Below are 9,294 nucleotides of genomic sequence, written 5' to 3'. Positions count from 1 at the left end.
TTAGTCGTAAGCGTTCTTATCTCCCCTCGTCATTCGAAGTTGAAGTCGCTACTGGAAGAACTGTCGCCGTTAATTCTGTTCTCCGTGATTGTACTCTCGAGCTTAACAATCACATCTTCCCAATCGACCTTATCCCTATGCAACTCGGAAGCTTCGACATCATAGTAGGCATGGACTTTCTTCGCGAAAACCATGCTGAAGTTGTATGCTTCGATAATATGATTCGATTCTCGTTCACTAATGGTGATCTACTATATGTGTACGGTGAAATGGCTTCGAAAGGTCTCAAGCTCATGTCATGTATCCAAGCTAGCAAGTATCTCCGCAAGGAATACAGGGCTTTCTTGGCCAACATTGTAGTAGCGGAGAAGGAAAAGAAAAGGAAGGCCGAAGTCAAAGACGTCCCAGTGGTTCGTGAATTTCCTCAGGTATTCTGATGTGTGCGAGGTGTTATATATTTTTAATGTATATTTTAAGCCATTTTACACTTTTAGCCAAGTTTTAAATTTATAAAACACGATATTTACTAACACTAAACACACATATGGGCAACTGCACCCATCATGGACGTAGTATAGTGTTGGTAAGATACCGAGGTCGTCCAAGGACACAAGAGCTTTTAGTACCGGTTTATCCTCAACGTCTAATCAAATCAAAAAGTTAGAAAAAGGTTTTAAACTAGAAAAATAAAAACTAACTAAATGCTGAAAAATAAAAATAAAATAAAAAATAGATAGACAAGATGAATCACTTGGATCCGACTCGTGTATTAGTATAACCTTTGATTATTTTCGCACTTTTGCACTTGTTTAAGAGATTATCTTAGTTATTGTAGTAGGCCCCTCTTTTGAAGGCGACGTTACCCTCAACCCAGTAGTTTGAGTCAGCAAGGATACAATCCTAAAGGGTTGGATTATTGGAAGTTAATGAATTAAGTTATTAATGCAAATTATGGTAGGCCCCGCTTTTGGCGGTGACGTTACCCTCGGCTAAGTAGTCTGAGTCAGCAGGGATACAGTCCTAAATAGACGGGTTATAGTATTAATAGTAGTTAACTTATGAGGGGGTCAAATAGTTTGGATCCCCGCCATCCAATACCTATGGGCATTGAAGGAGATCCTACTAAATTTGACCCAGGTCCCTTGCAGGACCTCTAAACGCTGAACAAGGGCAAGACCCTTACCAAACCGTTCCCTTAACCCCCGACCAGGTAGCCAACATACCTCCATATAGACCGTGGAGATATGAATGGTGAAAATCTTTTATTTTATATAGACAGTAAAATAATGCCAAGACACCACGGACAAACGATAAGGAAAGATCACCTTCAACATAAGTAACTAGTTATTAAAGTCATTAATACAAAACCAAATAAAAAGTTCAAAAGATTAAAAATAAAAAGTATTATACTAAACACTTGTCTTCACCAAGTGATGTAAGAGACTTAGGCAAACATGGCCTTGATTGTCAAGAACTCTTACTATCAATCTTGGATCCCGAGACGACTCACACACTCTACGATGGACAATGGATGATGGTGGTGGATGATGGTGTTATGGTGGTGGTGGGTGGTGGATGAAGTGTGAGAGAGGTGGTGTGCCAAGGGATGAGTTGGAATGAAACCAAGCACTCCTATTTATAGGCTGAACAGAAGGCTGGGCACGGCCCCGTGTCCGCTGGACACGCCCCCGTGCCCGTCTGAAACTCTCTCTCTTCATTAATTGTAATTCGCAATTACAATTAACGCGCCTGCTGTACTTTCGCCACGCCCCCGTGCTCACTGGACACGGCCCCGTGGTGGGCAATAGAAGCTTCTACAGGTTTGTCTTTTCTGCTGCTTCTTGGGCACGGCCCCGTGCTGGCTGAGCACGGGGCACGTTCACTCTTCTGTTTTCTCTTCTTTGCTTGGGAGGATGCCGTTGAGGGTTCGGGCAATCTACTTTTGTTCCTTTTCTTGTATTTATGCTAGAATTAGCTGTCTTTTTGCTTCTTTTGTGTATTTGAGCTCATTTCATCCTGAAAATACAAAAGGAAGACAAAAACACTCTTTTTCCAACATTAGTACTTAAAAAGGGTTTGTTTTATGCCTCATTTGATGTAATTTATATGTTGCATTTTACACACATCAAATACCCCCACACTTGAACTTTTGCTTGTCCTCAAGCAAAACTCTTTAAATGTGGCTTACACTCCCAAATGGAATGGGTTAGAAGAGAAGGTTTTTGGCTTGTCATAGAGTGTCGGGAATCCAAGATTTTTTTTGGGTTTTATTTTTATTTATTTACAATCCTATTCGTTATGATTTATTAAGAACGTTTCATAAGATAAATTACTTAATTGGGCATAACATGCCTTTTTAAAATTTCATTTATATACAAGTTCACATACCTCACGGGAGAAATCACTCAACACTCGGCCGAAGGTGTATTTTTTTTAGTGAATCACTCGAGAGTGGCATGGAACTTACGCCTACCATAGGCTTGCCAAGCAATCAATCCTCCTCCTTTTTAACTTTATACCTTTGTAAATATCAAGAGGACTTTTTGGGTGAAGGGTTAGGCTTGGGCTAAAGGTGGGTGGTTGGGTTAGTGGTTAGTAAAAGGGCGAAAAAGCGTAAAAGCGTCGGTTTTCGTAAAACACTTTGTTCTTAGTGATTTTTTTTGAAGTATTTCTCCAAACAAGCTTTTGTTCTCATAGCTTTGTTTGTTTTTAACTTCATCAATTTTTTTTTTTGATCACACAAAAGAACGAGCTTGCGAAAAACCGAGCTTGTTACTAAAATAAAGGGTGAAAAATAAAAAGGGTTTTTTGGTGGGTGAAAAGGGTTTAGGGTAAAGAAACGAAAGGTTTAGGCTCAAAGGGGTTAACTAGGGGGATTTTGGGTAGGTGGTAAAAAAAATGAAAAATAATGGTGTGGAAAGAAAAATGGTTAGTCCTAATGCCTCCATCATTTACTTACTTGGGTTTAAGTTGGTAAGGACCGGGAATGAATCGTCGTGGCAAGTTCTAGAGTTGTAAGAACCAAGCGGCTATTCACACAAGAAACGAAAAATGAGCATTTAGTCTAAGGATGTAAATTTGTATGCTCAATAAAGGCTCAAAACTCACTTTTGTGGGAATGGGTTTTTAATGTGATCAAGTATATATAATCAAATTTTTAACTAGACTTGTTATGCCATTTCATAATTTTCTTATGTTGGTTCTTGTTATCACGACGCTCTTAATTGTAAAATTTGTAAAAATATAACCTTATTAATCTTAGGATTCCTAACTTAAACTTTAGACAAGTAAAAAAAAAAGAAAAATTTTGAAAAAATTTGGGGTGTTTAGCGGTTTCAATAGAGTTTTGTGTAAGGCTTGTTGTTAGGACTTGCAAAATTTCGAGGTGTTAGCTTCCCCCCACACTTAAATTACACATTGTCCTCAATGTGTCCCAAAAATAAATTTTTAGGTTGATTGGATGTGTAATGTGGTGTTAAAAAGCAAAGATTTATGTTACTGGCAGTCTGGACACGGCCCCGTGGGGACCGGACACGGCCCCGTGTTCAGGTGCCAGTAACAGAATTTAAAGAAATGAGACAGAAGCCTGGACACGGGGGCGTGTCTGGTGAACACGGCCCGTGTCCAGTTACCTGAACTGGGCGTTTTTCTGTAGGTGGTTCAGCACGGGGCCGTGTTGGTTGGGCACGGCCCGTGTTGAGCCTTCTATAATGGAGATTTGTGTCGGGTTGCCTCGTTCTTGTGCATGGGGCCATTTTTCTCGTTCCCTTTTTCATCCATTACCACCATGAGTGTGTTTTATTCCTGCAAATTAAAACAAAAAGATTAAACTAAACTAAGGATAGTTCCGCGGAATGCCTCCGTGGTGCGCCACTTTTATAAGGGTCCTTGGCTAGACCCAATGTGAGGTTATATATTTTCTGAGTGGGATGCTTGGCGTCCCATGTTGCACCGTCGGAGAGCAGCATCCAAACTCGAATCAATAACCTTCATGTAGTTGACCGGGTCGTCGTCCTCTATTCTTTTCCCAACTCCGAATTTTACTTCATCATCCCCATACCTCAAGGTGAGTGTTCCGTCATTCATATCTACCACCGCTTGTGCGGTGGCAAGAAATGGTCTCCCTAGTATGAGGGGGACCTCGGTGTCTTCCTCCATATCGAGTATGACAAAGTCGGCTGGGTAGACGAATTTGCTTACCTTTACCAAGACATTTTCAATGACACCTTGCGGGAATTTGACGGATCGATCAGCAAGTTGTATGCTCATTTTTGTAGGACTCGTTGTTCCTAGGCCGAGTCTTTTAAACATTGATGAGGGCATGAGGTTAATGCTAGCCCCAAGGTCGGCTAGTGCATTACGAACGGGGGACTCCCCGATTGAGCAGGGAATCGTGAAGCTTCCGGGATCGATTTTCTTTTGGGGAAGTTTATTGAGTACGAGGGCAGAGCATTCTTCGCCTAAGTTAACTAATTGCAAAGTTTCAATTTTCTTTTTATGAGTGAGGAAGTCCCTCATGAACTTAGAGTATTTGGGCATTTGGGTTAGGACATCAATAAAAGGAATATTGACATACAATTGTTTTAATAGACTTTCGAACTTTGCGAATTGCTCATTGGTCTTTTGACGAATTAACCTACCGGGGTATGGGACTCGAGGAGCCTTGGTAGGCTCTGGTGACCGAGGGGAGTTCTTCTCCTGCAGAGGCGGGGGTACCGTTTCTTCTGTTGGTGTTAGCGCTTCTGCGGGCCCCACGATGCGGTTTCGTAGCGTGATGAGATGAACTTGCGCTTTTGGGTTTGTTTCGGTATTGCTAGGTAATGCACCTTGTGGTCTCTCGGCAAAATTTTGAGCTATTTGATTCAATTGTTTTTCTATGTTTTGAATACTAGCTTGTTGATTTCTAAAATTTGATTCTAATTGTAGAAATCTTTCCGAGTTTTTCTTTTCAGTGTCGGAGATGAGGCGAGATATGGTATCTTCAAGCCTTTCTCGTCCACTTTGTTGTTGAGTGAAATTTTGTGACTCATTTCTTGGTTGTTGAAAGTTTGTTCGTTGGGTTTGTTGGTTACTACTATTGCCGGGTTCTCTCCAACCAAGGTTTGGGTGATTTCGCCATCCTTGGTTGTAAGTGCCCGTTGGAGGACCCGACGGCCTAGGTCTATTATCAATTTAACTTACCGATTCTTGTTGATCGTCCGTTTCTTTCATACAACTCCAATTTTCATGTGGCCCACCACACCCTTCACAAGCCATAACCGAGACTGTTTTTGTCATTTCTGATTTTTTTATTTTTGAAGAAAGGGCCTCGATTTGGGCTTGTAAAGAAGTGCTTTCATCAACCTTATGGGCGCCCGGGGCAATAGACTTATTGCCTCGGGGGGTGTGCCATTGAAAATTGGTTTGAGCAATTTCCTCAATTTGGTTATATATTTCATGCGGGCGGCGATTACCTAAAAGTCCCCCGGAGCTAGAATCAAGTGTCTGCCTTGTGTGTGGCAACAGTCCATTATAGAAAGTGGATACGTGTTGCCATATCACAAGGCCATGATGTGGACACTTGCGTAATAGTTCCTTGAACCTTTCCCAAGTTTCATATAAGGATTCCCCGTCCTCTTGTGAATATGTATTAATTTCAGTCATTAATTTAGCCGTTTTAGCGAGAGGGAAATACTTATATAGAAATTTTTGGGCTAGTTCATCCCAGGTGTTTACCGATCCAGCTGGGAGGGTGTTGAGCCAAGCTTTCGCTCGGTCTTTTAGTGAGAAAGGAAACATTCGGAGGCGGATGGCGTCATTTGATGCTCCATTGATCCGAAAGATATCACATATTTCTAAGAAATTAGTAATATGTAGATGGGGATCCTCGTCCGCAAGCCCATGAAAAGTTGCGGAGTTTTGGAGCATTTGTATCAAATGCGGCCGAAGTTCGAAGTTATTAGCTTCAACATTCGGAGCATTGATAGCGGCGCCTAGGTTACCTACGGTGGGTCGTAGATAATCCACGAGGGTACGTTGGTCCGCCATTGGAGGTGGATCACCCGAAACTTTCTCTTGGTTTTTAGCTTTTAATCTTTTTCTGAGAAAGCGTTCAGGTTCTTCTAGAGGTTCTTTTATGTCTTTATTAGAACTGGAGCTCATACACTAGGTAGGATTGGCGTCTGGTTCCAAGTCCTGCAATAAAAACAGAAAAGAATGCTGGTCAGAAGGTTCACCACTACCCCGTGTTCAGCGAACACGGCCCGTGGTTGGAGTTACAATGATTGTTTTCCAGATCCCAGTTACTGGAAAGTTGGACACGACCCCGTGTTGCACCGACACGGCCCCGTGGTTAGCCTTCTGTAACTTGGAAAACTAAAAACTTCCAGTAACGATGCTGGGCACGGCCCGTGTCCGACCAGGCACAGCCCGTGCTGAGCTCTGCAGAAGCTGAAAAACTAAGAAAATCCTAAAAATTTAAAAGAAAAATAAAAAATATGATTAGGCCGTTGATTCCTAACTTTCTTAAAATCCTTGTGTCCCCGGCAGCGGCGCCAAAAACTTGATGTGTGCGAGGTGTTATATATTTTTAATGTATATTTTAAGCCCTTTTACACTTTTAGCCAAGTTTTAAATTTATAAAACACGATATTTACTAACACTAAACACACATATGGGCAAGTGCACCCATCGTGGACGTAGTTTAGTGTTGGTAAGATACCGAGGTCGTCCAAGGACACAAGAGCTTTTAGTACCGGTTTATCCTCAACGTCTAATCAAATCAAAAAGTTAGAAAAAGGTTTTAAACTAGAAAAATAAAAACTAACTAAATGCTGAAAAATAAAAATAAAATAAAAAACAGATAGACAAGATGAATCACTTGGATCCGACTCGTGTATTAGTATAACCTTTGATTATTTTCGCACTTTTGTACTTGTTTAAGAGATTATCTTAGTTATTGTAGTAGGCCCCTCTTTTGAAGGCGACGTTACCCTCAACCCAGTTGTTTGAGTCAGCAAGGATACAATCCTAAAGGGTTGGATTATTGGAAGATAATGAATTAAGTTATTAATGCAAATTATGGTAGGCCCCGCTTTTGGCGGTGACGTTACCCTCGGCTAAGTAGTCTGAGTCAGCAGGGATACAGTCCTAAATAGCCGGGTTATAGTATTAATAGTAGTTAACTTATGAGGGGGTCAAAGAGTTTGGATCCCCGCCATCCAATACCTATGGGCATTGAAGGAGATCCTACTAAATTTGACCCAGGTCCCTTGCAGGACCTCTAAACGCTGAACAAGGGCAAGACCCTTACCAAACCGTTCCCTTAACCCCCGACCAGGTAGCCAACATACCTCCATATAGACCGTGGAGATATGAATGGTGAAAATCTTTTATTTTATATAGACAGTAAAATAATGCCAAGACACCACGGACAAACGATAAGGAAAGATCACCTTCAACATAAGTAACTAGTTATTAAAGTCATTAATACAAAACCAAATAAAAAGTGCAAAAGATTAAAAATAAAAAGTATTATACTAAACACTTGTCTTCACCAAGTGATGTAAGAGACTTAGGCAAACATGGCCTTGATTGTCAAGAACTCTTACTATCAATCTTGGATCCCGAGACGACTCACACACTCTACGATGGACAATGGATGATGGTGGTGGATGATGGTGTTATGGTGGTGGTGGGTGGTGGATGAAGTGTGAGAGAGGTGGTGTGCCAAGGGATGAGTTGGAATGAAACCAAGCACTCATATTTATAGGCTGAACAGAAGGCTGGGCACGGCCCCGTGTCCGCTGGACACGCCCCCGTGCCCGTCTGGCACGGGGCGTGTTCAGTCTTCTGTTTTCTCTTCTTTGCTTGGGAGGATGCCGTTGAGTGTTCGGGCAATCTACTTTTGTTCCTTTTCTTGTATTTATGCTAGAATTAGCTGTCTTTTTGCTTCTTTTGTGTATTTGAGCTCATTTCATCCTGAAAATACAAAAGGAAGACAAAAACACTCTTTTTCCAACATTAGTACTTAAAAAGGGTTTGTTTTATGCCTCATTTGATGTAATTTATATGTTGTATTTTACACACATCATATTCCCTAATGATCTCCCCGGACTACCGCCAAGTCGTGATATCGACTTTCGTATCAACCTTATTCCTGGAGCTAACCCTGTTGCCAAAGCCCCTTATCGACTCGCGCCATCCGAAATGAGGGAACTCTCGAACCAACTCCAGGAATTGCTTGAAAAAGGCTTTATTCGCCCAAGCACCTCTCCATGGGGCGCACCAGTCCTTTTCGTCAAAAAGAAGGATGGGTCGTTCAGGATGTGCATCGACTATCGGGAGCTAAATAAGTTAACCATCAAGAACCGTTACCCTTTGCCCCGAATCGATGACTTATTTGATCAGCTGCAAGGTGCCAAGTGTTTCTCGAAGATCGATCTACGTTCAGGCTATCATCAATTGCGCATTCAAGAGGAGGACATCCCCAAAACCGCTTTTCGTACTCGATACGGCCATTATGAATTCGTGGTTATGCCTTTTGGTTTAACTAACGCACCCACGGTTTTCATGGATCTAATGAATCGTGTGTGTAAGCCATTTCTAGACCGTTTCGTCATCGTGTTCATCGACGATGTCTTGATCTATTCCAAATCGAAGGCCGAACACGCGCAACATCTACGTTTGGTTCTCGAGCTACTCCAGGGGAATCAACTCTATGCCAAGTTCTCCAAGTGTGAATTTTGGCTGGAGGAGGTTTAGTTTCTGGGTCACATCGTTAATAATCAAGGTATTCATGTCGATCCCGCGAAGATTGAAGCAGCTAAGAGCTGGATTACGCCTAAGAACCCGTCCGAAGTTTGTTCTTTTCTCGGACTAGCGGGCTATTACCGACGATTCATCGAAGGATTCTCTAAGATCGATGTGCCGCTTACCGCCCTTACTCATAAAGACAAGTCTTTTGTTTGGGGAACCGAACAAGAGTCTGCCTTTCAAACCCTCAAGCATATGCTTTGCAATGCTCCTGTCCTCACATTGCCCAACGGAAGCAACGATTTCATTGTCTATTGTGATGCTTCCAACCTTGGTCTCGGTTGTGTTCTCATGCAATGGGACAAGGTTATAGCGTACGCATCTCGTCAGCTCAAAATCCACGAGAAGAACTATACAACCCATGACCTCGAGCTAGGCGCAGTTGTTTTTGCATTGAAGATTTGGCGACACTACCTGTACGGTACCAAGTGTACGATCTTCACCGATCACAGGAGTTTACAACACATTTTTAATCAGAAAGAACTTAACATGCGTCAACGC

At 42.0% G+C, this 9,294-nt stretch overlaps 1 non-coding gene across 1 annotated transcript; it reads left to right on the top strand.

Annotated features, from left to right (window-relative positions):
- The first annotated feature begins 5,542 nt into the window (after positions 1-5,542).
- On the top strand, positions 5,543-5,649 carry LOC118485359. The gene has a single exon (XR_004875659.1). It is a non-coding gene; the product is annotated as a small nucleolar RNA R71 (small nucleolar RNA).
- The last annotated feature ends 3,645 nt before the right edge of the window (positions 5,650-9,294 follow it).

Source organism: Helianthus annuus, chromosome 12, assembly GCF_002127325.2.
Source record: "Helianthus annuus cultivar XRQ/B chromosome 12, HanXRQr2.0-SUNRISE, whole genome shotgun sequence".
NCBI classification, from domain to species: Eukaryota; Viridiplantae; Streptophyta; class Magnoliopsida; order Asterales; family Asteraceae; genus Helianthus; species Helianthus annuus.
Note: the sequence above shows the minus strand (reverse complement) of the source record. Positions and strands in the feature narration are given on the sequence as shown.